General features: G+C 41.0%; 1 protein-coding gene across 1 annotated transcript in view; it reads left to right on the top strand.

Annotated features, from left to right (window-relative positions):
• Positions 1-18,096, top strand: part of NCKAP5 (NCK associated protein 5) — a gene marked incomplete at both ends in the record, with an annotated part of 755,695 nt that overhangs the window by 414,100 nt on the left and 323,499 nt on the right. The window lies entirely within an intron of this gene.

Here is an 18,096-nt window from a genome sequence, read left to right as displayed (position 1 = left end):
AGAACATTGGAGAACAGAGGTGGGGCATTCCAGGCTGAGGAGCAGTATGTATGAGGTAGAGCCTGGGTCTGTGGAGGTTACAAAGATCAAAGTGACTGACAAGAGGAGGCTTGTCACATATGTACATGTGTGTGAGATGTGCCTGTTTGTACAGGTGTATATGGGCATATAGGGTACACATGCACATGTGTATACATAGAAACTAGAAGACAACCTTAGCTGTCATTCCTTAGGCTTTGTCCACTTTGTCTGCTTGTTTTGTGACAAGGTCTCTCACTAGCCTGGAACTTGCGAGTTCAGCTATGCTGGCTGGCCAGGGAGCCCCAGGGACCCTCATGCTGTCCTTCTCGGTGCTAGGATTAAACATGTGCAGCATCTCACCTAGATTTTTGAATGTGTTCCAGTAAAGTCGGATGCCTTGTGTGCTCTAGAGACCCTGTCACCTGCTTAGGACTTCCCATAGCTGAGCCACTCTCTGTGGACCGACACCTAATGTGGGCACAAAGCAGGAATTCTGTGCCCGTTTCCTAATGTTTAAAGACTGGGTCCTTTGTCAAGGTACAGATGCTTGGTGTGCCATAAGGTCTATTAAGATTGTTTGTCCAGCATCCTCTGAAGTGGGTAATCTTCTGTGTGCCTGAAGTTGGAGCCACAGATACCTGCGTAACACCTGCTGACCTTAGCACAGAGTCCCAGATATTCCCAGGCAGCCTGAGTGGTATTAAATGGAACCAGTGGTGCTGAGATAATAGGTGGGAACATTCTAAAAACCCAGTGAAAATGTCACTGTTTCAAAGTTAAAGTTAAAATAAATAGACAGGGGCTGCAGCAATGACTCTACTTGTAAAGTAGTTGTGCAAGTGGAAGTCCCTGAGTTCCAGGCCTAATGCTCATGTAAAAGCCAGGTGTGTAGCACACAGTTGTTATGCCAGCACTGGGGAGGCAGGGTCAGCAGGATGCCTGGACTGGCCTGCTATTACAGCCCGACTAGTAAACACAACAGAACAGCAAATAAAACCAAAACAAAACAAAACAAAAACAAGCACACAAAAATAAGCCCAAAAACAGTGTAGGGCTTCAGGGAAACAACAATCAAAATCAACCCCTAACCTCTATGTGAAATAAGTATACATGTGAACACACACGTGTGCTCACAAGCACACATATACTGTTCAATCTAATGAATAATGAAATGGAAGAAATGAAAGAAAAGAGTCACAAGCTTGTAGGATAGGAAGCGGCTGAGTGGTGGACCCGTTATCCATAGGTGCAGAGAAGGCACTGTGTACACTGGATGGGTTCAATTTCTTTGGGGAGGCATGTAAGACATAGAAGCTTTTGTTCAGGGAACCCCCAGTGTATGTATCTGCTTCCCTCTTGCTTCGCCTGGCTCTGTGGCTCCTACTCTGGATATTCCAAGCTTACTGACAGGCCATGCTGCAATTGCACGTGGCGGGGGGTCATTGAACATCTGTGAAACAGCACAGCTGTTAGGAGGCAGACACGTCTCTCCATCTACCAGGGTGCGTACCCACAGGCAGCCTGGATGCGCTTGGATCCTCAGAGCACTTGTGATGAATTGGCCTTTCCCAGGCCCCCTGTGTCCCCGGCCGCCTGTGTGCTTTTCTGTTGTAGCTGCTGTGCTCCTCCGTGTTCCAACTTCCTTTTTTCAAAAACATAAGGAACGTGAATTGAATCCCATAAGTCAATTCATTAAATCTGTGACAGCCAAATGGGACTAGGAACAAGACTTTGGACCTCACACTGAAAGTCTCTCTGTGTTCCTCATTTTTCATGCTTTTAAAAAGAGTTTGGAACTAAATTGGGGAATTCTAAATATAAATGTCCTCAGTGGGCTACAATGCTGTTAAAATGACAAAAGAATAAAATGTCAAATGCCTTCGTGAGAATTCCATTCTGTTTGCACACTTAGAAGTCAGCACAGGGAGAGAGTTCCTGTTTCTGTTCCTTTTGTCTATGTGTGCATGTATATTTATGCGGGGCATACATGTATATGTATGTATAAGCAAATGGACTACAGAGGTTAACTTTGATGTCATTTTCTGGTGCTGATTTTGTAAACAGAGTCTTCCCTGCAACTTGATAAGTAGTGTGGGGTGGCTGACCTGCAACCAGGGATCTGCCTGTCTCTTTCTCTGCTATACTGGGATTACGAGCATGTGGCATATTGTTGACTTTCCTTCTTGGTGCTGGGAATTGAACACAGGTCCTTTCAGTTGGCATAGAAGGTAACCGTAAATGTAGAGATTGAGTCCAATGAGTTAAATGGACCTCGTGGCAGAGAATTTATAGAGCTCTGGTTGTTCACAGGGACCAGAGAAGTGACCAAAGTTTTTGAGTTCATCTGACTTTCTTGTTCTATTCTCCCTTCTTGGACAACTCTATAATATCCAAGCCGAGTACTATCAGAGATGGGCTTCACGCAAGGTCTCATCCTTCCGTCCTCATCTAACTCAGCTTAGAAATCTCCTGAATGGTCCTGGGGTAACTTTTATTAGTTTGCCTTAGTTATGCAAACTAGTAAGCATTACAGTGACTTTTTTTTGTATACACATATTATGCAGGTGACTGTATTCAACATGACCTTTCGTATTTTATTGGGAAAAAGATTCCAATCTATGTCACCTAGTTCAACATTTAAATTACTTTGTTCATCCTTAAGTAATTCTTCAAAATAATTGCAAGGTGTGATTAATTATGGAGAAATGCCCCATTCCTGGTTATCCTAAGACTTGTTCATCTCAAAGATAAAGGTTTTAATATTAATGAATCTTTCTGTGTGTGGAAGTTCAGGGACAGGCATGTCACGGCACACGCATGGAGATCAAAGGACAACTTGAGTCAGTTCTCTCTTTGCAGTATGTTCTGAGGTCCAGTCTCTCCCACTCCGTTGCTGTACTGTGTTCCAAGTTAGCCAGCCCATGAGCTTGCTGACAGTTCTCTCACAAGAGCATGGGGAATATACATTTACCTGTCCACATCCTGCTTTTTACATGGGTTCTAGAGACTGTACCTGCTGAGCTGTCTCCTGGTCTGTGACATACATGCTATACTGAATGTTCATGGCAGTGTCTGGGACCTTACCACCGCTGCTCAAGACCAGCCAGGGAACGTTGTTGATTTTTTTTACAAGTTAGCTACAAATGCCTTTCTAATAGATTGAAACTCACTTGGTAGCCAAGGATGGCCTATCACTTCTCATCATTTGGCCTCCCCTCCTCAGGGCTATGCACCACTGTCTTCTGTATATGAGTTACTGGATTGGAACTAGGGGAGGGCGAATGCTTCCTAAGCCTTTGAACAACTGTTCAACATCCATGTTCCTTATAGGTTGTTTTTTTTTTTTTTTTTTTTTTTTTTTTTTTTTTTAACCAAAAGCAATGGGGACTTTGTTATCTGAAAGTTTATGTTTGTGTTTTACCATCAGGATTTAAATATACACAAGGACACAAAACCAACACTGTAAGTACCACACACAGAAAAGTCAAAATTGGAAAACAAATGTTTCCTAACATTAAAACAAAGAGGAAACCACTTTCTTTTAGAGCATCTTTAATAATAATATTCGGGGCATAAAGTGTAAATTTTTTCAAACTGTTACCATGATACTATTTTATTTTTTACAAACAAAGCAGTGCAGCAAAAATTAGTGTGTATGATTTTTAAGTTAGAAAGGTCTTGCTTTCCAGTCATGGAGTCAGCTCTGTGGCCACACCCCTAAATCTAGTGAATTAAAACAATGATTATAACATGCTGCTTTGTTTTGACATTTTCTTTGACAGAACAATCTGGTAATTTCTCTGGCCCACAGTAGTTTGGCTGGGAATCAGGGAGATGCTTGAATACTGCCCCCATTCCAATCATAAGAACTTTTCCTATCGTGGGAGACAGTGAAGTTGAAGTTTGGTGCTGGGTCCTCCCCATAATCCTTAGTCTCCTCTAGCACACACACACACACACACACACACACACACACACAGCATGCATCCATCAATACTGAGTGGTTTCTACATTTACTTTTTTTGATCCTATAACTCACATAGCCAAGAAGAGACACCACTGTGATTCATAGGAGCTTTTAATAAAGGTTTCTCTTTCTTTTTGGTGCATTTAACATGTTATTACCCTTATTTATTTATCTTCTTCATTTGTGCAGTTGGGGTAGAGGTGGAGTCAGATACCATAGCACACCTACGGAGGTCAGAGGACAGCGTGCATGAGCCTGTCGTCTCCTTCCATACTGTGGGTCCTGGAGATGCAGCACAGGTCATCTGGTGTCCTTATCCACTAAGCCATCCTGCTGGCCTACTTTTCACCATTTTTATTTTAACCTAAAGGAAAGATATAAAACATTGATGAGCAGTGAATTCATCCAGTGTGCACGTACAAGCCAGGGAAACAATGGGATCTAAAGCTCTGCTGTTTGTGGAGAGAGGAGACAAGTCTTGGCACAGTTATTTATAAAATGATAAATAATTGGATATGAAATATTTTTAGTGAGTGCTGTTATTTATGTCTAAGGCCTGTAAACTTAGGAGGACTCTTGATTCTGCACTGAGAGCTTTGCCCTTTTCTTAGAATCTCTCTGAACTCTGAATTGCTGGTGGAGTGGAGAAGGCGCTAAATGGAGTGTTTTTACTATGTGTTAAGTTTTAAAGGACTGAAATGATCCCTTGAGGGAGCAATTTTTTTTTTAGTTCCTCTTTTGCTTGGTTCTAAGCAGTGTCCTTTATTCACAGAAGGTCAGATCAAAGTATGTGCTTCGATTCAGAATAGAAAAAACGTACTGTCCTTTGTTAAGAATGGACATTCATTTTCTTTTTGATGAGTGTACAAGATGAATTTTATGGTTTTGTGTCTAATACAATTACTTCTCAGAATTTTGTAATTTTCTAAACCAGATTCACTTAGGAGTAATTTCTTCTTGCTGCACTAACTAGTGATTATTTTTAAACTCATAATCCCAAAGACATGCTGATCTCTATGTGCACAAATGTTTGTATGTGCACACGTGTTTGTGTGTGCACACATGTTTGTGTGTGTGTGCACAGGTGAGTGTAGTCATGTGTGCTTATGCTTGTGGAGGACAGAGAGGAACACCCAGTGTCACTCCTGTTCACCTACCTTTTTATTTGGCAGGGTGAGCTTGTGTGGTGGTCAGAGGACAACTCGGAGGAGTACCTTCTTTCCTCTGGCTATAGTGGGAAGGCACCCCCAAGATCAAACACAATCTTTAAGAATCAGTAGCAAGTGACTCTATCTGCCCAGCCATCTGGTGAGTCCCGACCAGCTTTTGTGAAACAGCATTTTTTTTGTGGCCTACAGTCTTTTTATTAAGCTATACTGGCTGGCTTAACCAGTGTGCCTAAGGGATCAACGTCTTTACCTCTGCAGCCCACCAGCACATACTTCTACACTGGCACTAACCCATGAAACAAATTGAGGAGTTTGAGTACAATCCCTGAAAGCATCACCACTACCTCATTCCCAAGAATTTCACTGCTCTCCTGGGTTCTGATTCTATTCTCCTTCTTAATTTCCTCCTAAACTCTCTTTTCAGACCTGAAGACATTTACTATTAGATATTTTGACCCTTGAACTGAATTTTCACTGAGTAAAAGTAGAACAGGGCTTCCCCTCTGAAACATACAGAACCTACAAATGAATGCTGCCCTAGAAAGATACCTTCCTAGATCACATCTGCACAGAGTTTGACTTTCCTACTGCACTCAGATATCGTATAGGTCAGAAGTCCTAGGTACAAAATCTAAAAGATGGTGCTCTTTTGTAAGTGTGTAGCTTGGGTAAATTGGTGAGATGCTTGAGATTGTAAAATGGACTTATTGGTTCTATCTTCCTTTTGGGAGACAAATGAGTTTGAATAGAATCCAATCATAGTAGCCACCATTGAACTTTGACCTAACTTCTTAACTCACCCCAGGCTAACACACTGGGCCTAATTTTTAGAATTTGGCTTATTGATGGTTCATAAAGGTAGAAACAGTCTTGTAGATGTTTCACTCTTTTAGAACGAGGAAGTCATAGCAGGAAGGGCTAAAGCACTCTCTTAGTGTGTCTGTCTCCCTCTGCCTTTGTCTCCCCTTCCCTTGCTCTCTCACATTATAAAGCTCTCCTCTACACCATGACTTATCAGCTTCACTGTCCTAGGTTTCTGAGTGTGTATACATGTGTATTCTATGTGTGGGCACACACACTTGTGTGTAAGCCATGGGTCAATGTCTGTCATTTTCTCCACCTTATTTTCAAGTCAGGGTCTGTCACTGAACCGGAAGCTTACCCATTGTTTGGACTTAGTGGCCACTGTGATCTCTGGGCCCTATGGCCTCTGCTTTCCAAATTTCAGGATTATAGGTGTACACTGCCACACCTGGCTTTTTAGGTAGGTTCTGGGGATCAGAACTGAGGTACTCATGTTCATACAACAATTACTTTACCCACAGAACCACCTACCAAAGCCCCCCCTTACTCATTTTTTTTTTGCAGAGTCACCCCAGCTGTCATAAGAGGAGCACAGTTTGGGTGAATGTCAAGAGAAATGTGGTCTTACCAAAGGCTTGTTAACTGACTGAAGTCCTTTGCAAGTGACAGACAGCCATATCTTAGGCAGTGTCTTGGTCTTTATTTGTTTCAAAGCTTGGGCCTAGGTATTACTCACCAGGTTCTAACATTGCATGAAGTGGTCATCCGTTCAAAAATGCCCTCCTTGGGATTCAGTAAGAACTCAAGGGTTTAGGCCGTGATAGGATTCTCATCCTGTGTGGTCTCAACATATTACATGTTTCTATAATTCCTTAGCAATTGAACTGCGCTGTTCTTGTGTTTAATTGTTCCCCAGTTGATTCAATGTGTTAGAATCATTGTGACTTGGTCAGTTCCTGGATAATAACCTGGCCATAGTTAAGAATTCACTAATGGAACAAAACTGATCAGATTACTATACATTAGAAGGTTATTTATTTCATTGACTTACACAGTAGAGTTGGAGAACCAAACAATGGATCTCTCCACTAGAGAGGCCATATCTACAGTAGCTGCTAATCTATGGGGCTTGGCAAAGTGGACTGTTGCAAACTGAAAGGCATGTGCTCCAAGTAAGACTGTATAATCTGAACACTGTCTTCTCATTAAAGAATCTTTCAGAAGTAAATCCTTGCTGAGGGAGGTACATCCTTGGCATGGGCTTTGATGTTTTAGATTCTATCCCCACTTCTTGTTCCTTGTGTGTGGGTTTCCTATGTGAAGATTATATGTGACCATTCTGCTTCCTGACTTCAAGGCCAGACTCATGCTCCTGCTGCTATGTTTTCTCAGTCACTGTGGACAGCATCTGCTCTGAAACAGAGGGTATTTTTATGTGTTCTAAACAACTGAAAAGTAGCTGATACACCCTAGAACATGGTTCCTTATGTTGAGAGCCCAGGGAAAGATCACAAAGGAAGTCTAAACTATGCTCTCAGGGAAATTCGGGTGGCATTTATTTTTATTTTCACACACCCAAGATCTTTTCCTTTCTCTGTGGTAGTTAGAGTTAATTGTTTAATCTAACATGGTCTAGACACAATGTGATAGATGGCCCTCTATGTATGCCTATGGGGAAACTCCTCTTAATTGTCGATGGAATCATTCTTGAGCTGGATAACATGAAAAAGGTGAGATAAACTGCAGCATTCAGGCCTCTCTGCATCCTCTAATCAGATGCAAAGTGGCCAGCTTTTTACTGCCTCTAATAGCATTGAGATTGACTGGGAGAGGGGATGATAAAAGGCCCATAACTGGCTAAGACTTGCCTCACCTTTGTTGCTTTTGGAACATGCAGGCTGTGCGAACCTGCCCCTGAACATAGTCAACTAAAGAACCCTGATAAGCTTTGCAGTCTCCTCTCCTGCCTCCCTGTCTGCTGTCGTCAGCCTTGCTCAAATATGAATAATGCTGTGTGAGTCTTTTGCAGAGAGCTCATGGAAGTTAATATGAGCAGAAAGCATCAGATGCCAAAGACCTCAGGGAACATTTAGGATGTTCCATGGATAACCACAGTAGTCCTGTGGAGGACACCTACTAATAAACCAAGTTCATGGCCCCTTAAACCCACTAAGAATCATGTCTCACCAGGGTTTATGTTGCCTTCTCTGCATAAATGAGTGGCCAAGGTTCTCACTCTGCTTGATTTTGTGAGTGGATGAGGAGATGCAAGTGCATTTCCACCAATAATATGTCCTCTTTTGGTATATTTGATGACTCATTTCTACTCATTTTGTTGTGTATCAAATTAATTGATTAACTAATGAATTAGCACAGCAATCCTGTTGTCTGCCTGCTAAGGCCAAGTTGATGCCTTAGTCTAAATTAGGAAGTTGTCGCTGTAATTACAAGTGATGATCTGAGAACAGCTCCTTTGCAAAGACTCTACAATCTATTTTATTGCATTTACAAAATAATTTGTAAACATACCCTCAAGATATAAATTAGGCTGTATTTCTCTTGGGTCACTGTATTTGATTTTCTTTCCAAGCCTTCTGTTATTGCATTTTTCTTCTTTGTGTATTTTTAGCACTTCTTTCCTTCTGAGCACCTCAGCATTCCCTCCAGGGAATGATAGTGAGAACAGGATAGAAATAATTAATATCTCCTTTGCAGTCATTTGATCCACACGTTAGCCTTTCCAAATAGCCAGAGCAGGAAGTTAGGTTCACCTTGTCATGGAAGAAACTTCATTGTGCACATGCAGTTGGCTTTGTATTGTACAGTCAGTCATGTTACTGTGAGTTAGATTCCTCAGTTTGGGGGGATATAACTAGTTGTATTCTATACCCATATTACTCACTCTCATCTGTGTCTGACAGTCACATGTATAGCTTTAAACATTACTCATTTTGAGGTGGTAGATGGCGTGGTTGGCTAAGAGCTTCATACACAAGCATCAATTTGTATTTGAGTTTGATTCTCTGAACCCATGTGGTGCCACATGTGTGCAAACCCAGCAGTTTGGGGGCAGATCCATTGCCAGCCACGTAGCCTAATTGACAACAAGTTCCAGGCCAGTGAGAGTCAATCAACACGAAGAGAGAAATCAACACGAAGTTGGAGAAGCAATTGAAGAAGATAACACTGCATTAACCTCTAGTTTCTACACATGCCTGGCATGGGTGAGTAGTCCTCACACACACTTGCACACATAAATACATCACACACAGGCTTGCCTGCACGCAGGAGTGTGCACAGAAACACATCATGCATGCCCCACTCACATTCCAGGGATTCTGAGCTAATTATCTTGGGTGTGACCTAAGCATGGGAATATTTATAATTCGCACAGGGCTGCAGGACAGTACAACTTTATATGATGCTTTCTTGCTAGCTGAAGATTGCTGTAATCAGGTGTTGTCTTTGTTTCCCTGAGATCAGGATTGTTCTCAGAATAGCCAGTCCAGTTCCTTTTGTATAGGAGGCATGTTGAGCTTCTAGGGAAGGAAGATGTTGAATTGGTTCCTGGAAGACAGTAAACTTTAAATAAATGAGAGGACCTTTGGTGTTATGGGAACTCAGGGGCAGAAGATAATCATAGGTAATCTGATGGGGAAAAAAAAAGAGAATAATGAGTATTCTGATAGGAGATGGGTACTAAGAATCATGGGTACTCTGATGGCAGATGGAAAATGGCCATTTTAGGGAAAGACAATAGAGGACTATGGGTACTCTGATAAGAGATCAAAGCATGATTATGGAGGCAATAATGATTATGGAATATTCTGGTGTAGGAAGCAGGAGATTCTGGGCTGATGGGATACCTCCAGAGACAGCAGCCCAAGTTCCAATTGAACAACTTACAGATGCTGGGTTTGTAATGCTACCAAAGGTATGAGAGTTATGGAAATGTCATCTCAGCCTTACTTAATACATACATTGGTAGTGAGCTTCTTGCTCCAGAGTCAGTATACAAAATATGCATATGTCAGGGCCACTAAGGAAAATAATGGTGCAGGGCTGGGCCCCATACAAGTATCCCAGACAGAAAAAATGAGACCTGATAGAACTGTCATGGGAAGCAAATCCTTGAGAGAAAACTCAGCTGTGGGTAGGTTCTAATGGACAGTGATGTAAAATGGGCTAGTAAAAGAAAATCATAGATATGAAATAGGCACATACACACAAACAACAAGAGAAAATTCTAAATTTGCCTAATTAGAGTTGCCTACTAACTTAACTTCAGGCTTGATCTCCTTTTAAGAGACCTAACTGATAAGCCAATGTTAGAGTTACCAAAGGAAGACATTTTTCTTGGTATACCAGAAAGCCCTGGAAATGCAGAGATATGGACAGTGAGATTCCAGGCCTGGCATCATACTTAACCCCTCTCTGTTCAGTCAGCTCTACCCTATACAGAGCTGAGTTTATAGGCCGACCTGATCCGTTCTGATTCTTCCACGATTATCTTTGTAAGTCTTTGACTCACAATGGTTCTGGGGTTTTGGGTTGAGAGGGAGAGAGAGATGGAACTGAGGGCCATCCTTCCTGCAGGAGAGAAATCAGGCAGGAAGCTGATTTGTGCTAGGCTTTGTAACATTCTTATCCTTGTGTCTTGTAGATAAGGTTACTTAAAAAGCTGGCATAATCTCATATCTCTTGGAGTTGCAAAGATATAAACAGGTCATTGTTATGAGATTTTGGTTTTTTTTTTTTTGTCCTGTTCTTGTGGACTATGTGATCATAGTGTGTGTGTGTGTGTGTGTGTGTGTGTGTGTGTGTGTGTGTGTGTGTGTGTGAGAGAGAGAGAGAGAGAGAGAGAGAGAGAGAGACAGAGAGACAGAGAGAGACACAGAGAGAGAGAGACAGAGAGAGAGAGACAGAGAGAGACACAGAGAGAGAGAGACAGAGAGAGAGAGAGAGAGAGAGAGAGAGAGAGAGAGAGAGAGAGAGAGAGAGAGAGAGAGAGTTAGTTCTCCTGTGTATACTAGAGGAGAACCTTGACTGACACTCATTACATATCACACATTTGTTTCTGTTTGTGGATAGGGCCTCTTACTGGCTAAGACCTTGCCTAGTTTTCAAGGCCTGCTTGCTAATGAGCCTTTTGGCTGCTTATCACCACCTCTCTAGTACTGGGATTAAAATCCCCTAGTTAAATTTATGGGGGTTCTGGGGATCAAGCTCAGACCCTCATGCTTGCAAGGGAACACTTTGCTGGCTGAGTTATCTTTCCAGACCTGCCCATGTTTTTCTAAGGGATAAGTTCAGGTGCAATAGATTAGGGACAATCACCATGTGGGGAGAAAATGGTCTTAGAGGCTTAGTGGAAACAGTAGAAAACACAGCAGGCATTTGAGGTCACTGTATGTCAAAGCTGAGAGTCTTTTCTTACCCTACACCTCTCATTGACTTTTACCTGCAAGAAAATGGCCCCAAGTTCCATCTAGATTAACAGCAATCACCCTACCTCTGAGCCACAGGCTTGAATCTCAGACCCAGCTTCCTGAACACTCTCACATAATCAGCAGAAAGTGCCTGAGGTTACTTGACAATAAGATGGCCACTGGGTAAATCCAGTGGGTCATTTGTTATGGAGAAAGTTAGAAGGTCTCTGGGAGAGCCAATTATCTTGAAACCCCAATTTGCCAGGTTCTCTTTAAATACACTGGTATTTTTTATATGAAAAAAAGTGTTTATTCAGGTTTCAGATGAACTCCTTAAATAACTATTTTATATTCTGACATCTCTAATTGATGTTTATGGATTCTATTAAAGTTTTTGATAATTTATATAAATCTCCTTCCCTCTTACCAAGGATGAGTCACCTTGCTCCTCTGGAGCTGTCTCTGCCTCTTGACTCCCACTGAGGCTGTAAGTGGCTTGTCAGGATCTACTTCCTACTCCATGACAAAGAGATACCTCACCTGAAGACTTCCTGACATTTCCAGGGGCTGGGGGATAAAAATAATAGTTTTAATGTCAAAAAACACACTAGGACAGTATTATGAACTGAATTTCTTCTGGAAACTTCTCACATTATTGACTCTCACCTTCTTTCTAGAGTTTTGCCTCGTTGGTAGGCAGGTATTATCTGAATTATACTAAATAAAATGCAGTGTTTGTGTTTTAGGTTCTATCTAGGTACAAGTAGATGCTTTCTCTCCCTCCCCCTCCCTCTTCTCTCTATATGGAGAGGAATTCTTCACTCAAATTTAAACTAAAATTTCCATCCCTGATCTTCAAAAATACATGTGATATCCAAACCCCTGAGAGTTCTTCTTTTCAGTAACTCCAGGAAAATAGGAGAAATTCAGACCCGGAATCATTCTACAGACATTTCCAAAACAGTGACTTGGCTTACAAGTTCTCTATGGCACAATAAGATGAACGTGGTAGTAATGTCATGTAGAATGTAAGCACACAGTCCTGGCCAACTTTACTGTCCACTCAACACAGCCAGGGGTCACCTGAGAGGAGAACTCTCAATTGAGAAATTGTATAGATCTGACTGGTTTCTGAACATACCTATAAGGGGTATCTTGATTGTTAACTGATATAGAAGGGTTCATCCCATTGTGAATAGAACAATTCCCTAGGCAGGTGATCCTGAAATGAATAAGAAAGCCCACTGAGTATAATCACCCAGCTTGTGAGCCAGTTTGCTATTAGCATCCTCCATAGTTCTTGCTGTATGTCTTTGGTTTTGATATGAGTTCTTTGGTCAAGAGTAATTCTGTATGGATGGAAACTTGCCCTGCCTTTCAAGTTTCTGCTTTTGAGTTCCTACCTTATCTGTCCTTAATGATGGACTACAATCTGTAATTGTAAGCTAAAATAAGTTCTTTCCTCCTCTAAATTGCTTTTGGACAAGGTATTTTATCACAGCAGCAACAACAAACTGAAAACACACAGGCCATTCCATCTTAAGGGAGGAAATTGGCTTAATGGTATTTTCATCATATGAGAAAATGTTTTATTGGTACTTTATGCTAATGATGGAAAAAACCTTTTATAAAATTAGCTGAGCTAGTTTTTGGTGGTGCACATCTATAATCTTAGCACTTAGAAGGCTGAGTCAAGAGGACCAGGTGTTTGAGACCAGACTCTGCTATGTAGAGTCAATCTCGTTCTATCCCTTGTGTGAGTCTCTCTCCAGCTTTCTCTGTCACAGCCCCCACCTATTTTCTGTTGAAAGCACTTAGGAACACTTAACTAATTGATCTGTATTCTTGTCATCAGTGGTAACAACACAGGTGATGCCATCCGTCAATCAGCATATTAACCAACCAGCACTGACATTTACTGAATGGCTTCTCGTGCTACACTTGGTGTGGGGTTGGGGATGCACTGTGCACTTCAATCCCTGATAAACATATGCTATTGTACTGACTAGACATCCCATAGAAAGCATCTCTTTACTATTGTGGCTTGGCTCTCTCTCTTTTCCTTTTGAACTATTACTATTACAAATTTTGCTTAATTAGCCATGGTGCTATATTTTTTTAAAAACCCATCACAAATGTAATGGTGTGTGCATGTGTGTGCTTGTGTGTTTGCACAGGCATGGGTATGGGTGTCCAGTGCTCATGGAGGTGGAAGAGGACTTCAGTTGGCCTTGAGCTGGAATCATGTGCAGTTTCATGCTGCCTGACTTGGGTGCTGAGAACAGAATTCAAGTACTTTGCCAGAGCAATAAGTGTTTTTACCTGCTGAGCCATCTATTCAGCTTCCAAAGTGTTGAGTTAAAAATACGTGGAGTACTACTCTGCTGTTAGAAACAATGACTTTATTAAATTCCTAGGAAAATGGATGTATCTAGAGAATATCATCCTGAGTGAGGTAACCCAGTCACAAAGGAACAGACACAATATTCAGTCACTGATAATTGGATACTACCCTCAGAAAGCTCTAAATACACCAGAAACAACTCACAGAGTATATGAAGCTCAAAAAAAAAAAAAAAAAAGTCAAAAGGTGGAAGCCTCAGTTCTTCTTAGAAATAATAATAATTATTATAATTATAATTATAATATGTGTATAGCACCCTTTCAGAGTGTGGTACACCTAGACCTTAAACCATTAGTAACTCAAGATCTAAGAAGATAGCCTTGTGGCAATGTTTGGTAGTTAAAAATCATTATATTTAATCTTTACATACCAAAAACTTTGACTATTTCCATGTTACGCTTTGTTTTACACATACTTTATGATCGTTGTAAATAGTAAGATTTCAATGCATATTATCAAACCTTTAAAAAAAGTCAAGTACTGTAAAAAATATATTCATATATATTTCTGCTAAAATGCTTTTAATAATCTGTATATGTATCTCTTTTTTTAAAATTAAGTTGCAAAAACATAAAATAAAATAAATAAAAATAGATGATAACAGTCACAGTTGAGTCCACACATCTTCAGTGCACTCTGAATTCTTTATTAGCCCACAGTCAAATGAAGACATTGAACACGATGCCTATTTTATAATAAAGGCTGGCTCTCTTCATGTAACTTATTAAGTAGCTCTATCCAAAACATACTGGCAATACAGTTCATGCCCGTGTCATGATCTAGCCTGTGACTTGGCGCTACCCATACTACTACTGCACAGCATGGCAAACCACATGTCACTGACTCACGAAAAGATCAACATTCAAAGTGGGGCTCCTATTAAACTCACATTGCTTTTTCTTTCTTGTAAAGTTAAAAAAAAAGATAGCTCATTAAGTCTCACCATCATAAGTCAAGGCCTGCCTGCAGAGTTATTATTGCTGCTACCTCCTATGAATACTTAGAGAGTTCTTTGACAAGAGGCAATTGCCTCCCAGTCAGTTCCGTTTAACAAACTCAGAAGATACATAAATATGTCTCTGCCAGCCATTGATCACATAAAAGGATCCGGTATTGACCATAATATTTCTGGAGTAAACTTTGATCATCTGACAATCTGAATTGATGGAAGGGCCATAAGACAGAACCTAACTTAATTAAAAAACTTTAATTGACAAATTGAACTTTTTTACCCTTATGGTATAAGCATGCTGCTTTGATAGATATAAATTATGGAATAGCAAATGTAAGTTAATTATCATATACATTACCTCCCATGTTTGTCTTGTTTTTATTGGGATAAGAATGTTGAAAATGTACATATTAGTAATTTCCAAGTTAGAAGTTCATTGTTAGTAGCTGTAATCACTCTTCCTGTATCACTGATAATTTAGGTTATTTGACCAATATCTTCTAGTAACCACATTTTGCTGAATGATTCTATAGGTCCATTTTGGGGGGGATCTTAAAAGTCAGTGAGTCATGTGAAATTTGCCCTTCAGACTGCCTTGTTTCACTTAATGGCATGCCTTGTGAGCTTGCTCATTTGTAGAAAAATAGAAAACTTTGTTCTGTTTACATTCATTCTAAATTGAAGTTCTCCCAAGAATTGTTTGTGTGAGTGTATGTATGTGTGTACATGTGTGTGGTTGCCAGAAGTCACCCTCAGGTGCCATCCTCCTTGTTTTATTTGTGACATGGTCTCTCAGTGAATTGGGAACTGAACAGGGCTGTTCAGCAAGTCCTAGGAATCTGCCTATTTCTTTCCTTAAAGCTGGGACTATGAACGAACATTTCTAGGCCTGGGTCTCCTATATGGCTTCCCGGCTCAAACACAGGTCCTTATGCTTGGACAGCAAGCACTTCACTATCTCTCCAGTCCGTGCTTAGGCTTCCTAGCCATATGGTCACATCAGAGTGTGTAAAGGACACTGTTAGGATATCCATAGCATGTACCATGAGAGGTCACTAGGTAAATTGTTAGTTCATTGGGGGATGGCCACTGCTCAGCCTCCATGCTCCGCCTCCTCTTTGAAAGCTCTTTGGCTCCCTGCCCTGTTAATTCCTTCATGACACACAGTTGGAAAAATTACAAATTTTAATCTTAACTTATATATTTGTCTTTTTGTTTGTTCACTAGCCCTCAAGGGTTTTCAGGCAGCCATTTATCATCTTTGTGTTATTTTCCATCTATACAACATTTCCTTTTGTTTGAAGTATTTATTTAATTTTTAAGTGTATGTGTGTGCGTGCAGATGTGTACACGTGTGTAAATGTGTACATGTGTGTGCATGTATGTACATGTGTGTACATGTATGCACATGTGTGTGTGTCTGTATGTATAGATAACTCAAGGTTCCTGTGGAATCCAGAAGAAAGTGTTGTCTTCCCTGCAGCTGGAATTATAGGCTATTATGACATTAACATCCCAGTGTGTGCTGGAAGTTAAATTTGAGTCCTTTGTGACTCCCATAGGATATTCTTACAATTTTTTATTTTCCCTCTCAGGTTATACTCAGACAGCCTTATTTCTCTAATCCCTCATGTCCAGACATCTGGAACCTCTTGTCCATGAAGACGGTGCCTGGCTTTCCCATCCCTTCCCATGCCACAGGAGCCTCCCTCTATGCAGAGTGCCTTTAGAACCAACCTCTGTTACAGAAATAAATGTTACTGATAGACGGAAGAAGCAGTAAAAGCATCAGCTGAGAATTTATTAACGTAACTGTGGGAATCTGTTCAATATGGAAGGTAGTTGGTGATATCGAGAAGTGTTTGGAGTGAAGAGTAATGCAGAGAAGAAGTGGATTGATGTGCCCATGGCTGTGAGTTCATCTCAGGCACATAAAGCAAACACTCTGCCCTCTTATCCATCATAGACATTTAATCTCAGGGATTTCATTGCGTGCTTCATTCACTTTGTGAGTCAAATCTGGAGATGAAAGAGGGGGAGTTTTATATGTTTGTGCCTGGCAGTGGGAATGTTAAACTGTGAACAAATTGGGATGTTCTTTTAAAATCCTGTGATTTATCTCATGCTATTTTTCTTCCACTTTTAAATTTTAGTATGCTAGTGTGGAACAAAAGCTGCTATCAGTCCCCGGGAACAGGGATTTGGCTGCAACATTTGCCCGAGTACTAACTACAGCAGTCATATTTTCTAAGCATCCTCACCATCACCTCAAAACAAACGGGTCAATAAATCACAGGGGCTGAAGTTGCTGGAATGCCTAGGAGTACCCGCCAGGCAGTCTTGCCTTGCTGCTTTTCTCTTTAGTGGGTATTATTTTAATCTCTTATTTATTGTTTGATATCATAATGGATACATTGATCATATCTAGCCCTAGCTCTCCACCCCACCCTACTCCACTGTACTTTCTTTAGCATCCTGCACCATCCCCACCCCCTACTTTTTTATCTTTTAAATTTTGTTGTAACCCAATGAGTGCACTCAGTGCCTGCCTTTAATACTGACTGCTCTTCTTGGCTTGATGTTGAGCAGGTCTTGTGCAAGTTATCATAGCTGCGGTGCGCTCGTCCCCACCCACCAACTCTTACAGTGATTATGTCCCTTCTGCAGTGCTTTTCTGTGGATTTGGAGGAGGATGGAATGGCTGAGCCTTCAGTAGTCCCTTGTCCTCAGCACTTGGGTCAGTGATGAGTCTCTACATTCATTGCTACCCGTTGATGAAAGAAATGTCCGTGACCAAAGCTGAGATGAGCGCCCAGTCATGAGTATAGGCATGCGTATTTAGAAGACAGTTTGACAATATGTCCCCCTCAAAAAAACAAGAGTGGTGAGTTCCCCGATAGGACCTATGACCTCCTGGGCCATACACTTTTGATCAGGTTAATAACACCAGGTATGAATTAGCTCCTGTGGCACAGGCTACGAATCTCAGGAGAAAGGGAGTTGATTATCCCTATAACCTTCATGCCACCACCGTGCCAAGTGATTGATATGTATTATTGTGCATGTTTACATTTTGAACTAATCAGATCATCATAGTCCACTGAGTGGTAGTGGTTTGTTAAACATATTCCGGCCCAGCTCTAACATGTGTGATGATACAATGAGTAGCCATTACGGAACCGGCCAGGAACGTGGTTCTGACCACAGGTTCTCAGATGGGATCGCTATCAATAGTCTTAAATATTCAATGTGATTTAGTATCTCTTGTGTTCCAGAAGAATTTAACGTTTCATATTAATTCCACCCTAGTCTCTCTCTACCTTATATGCTTGAGTATAAATGACTGCCTT

Source organism: Micromys minutus, assembly GCF_963924665.1.
Source record: "Micromys minutus genome assembly, chromosome: 6".
Classification (NCBI taxonomy): Eukaryota; Metazoa; Chordata; class Mammalia; order Rodentia; family Muridae; genus Micromys; species Micromys minutus.
This window is presented reverse-complemented; position numbering and strand designations above follow the sequence as displayed.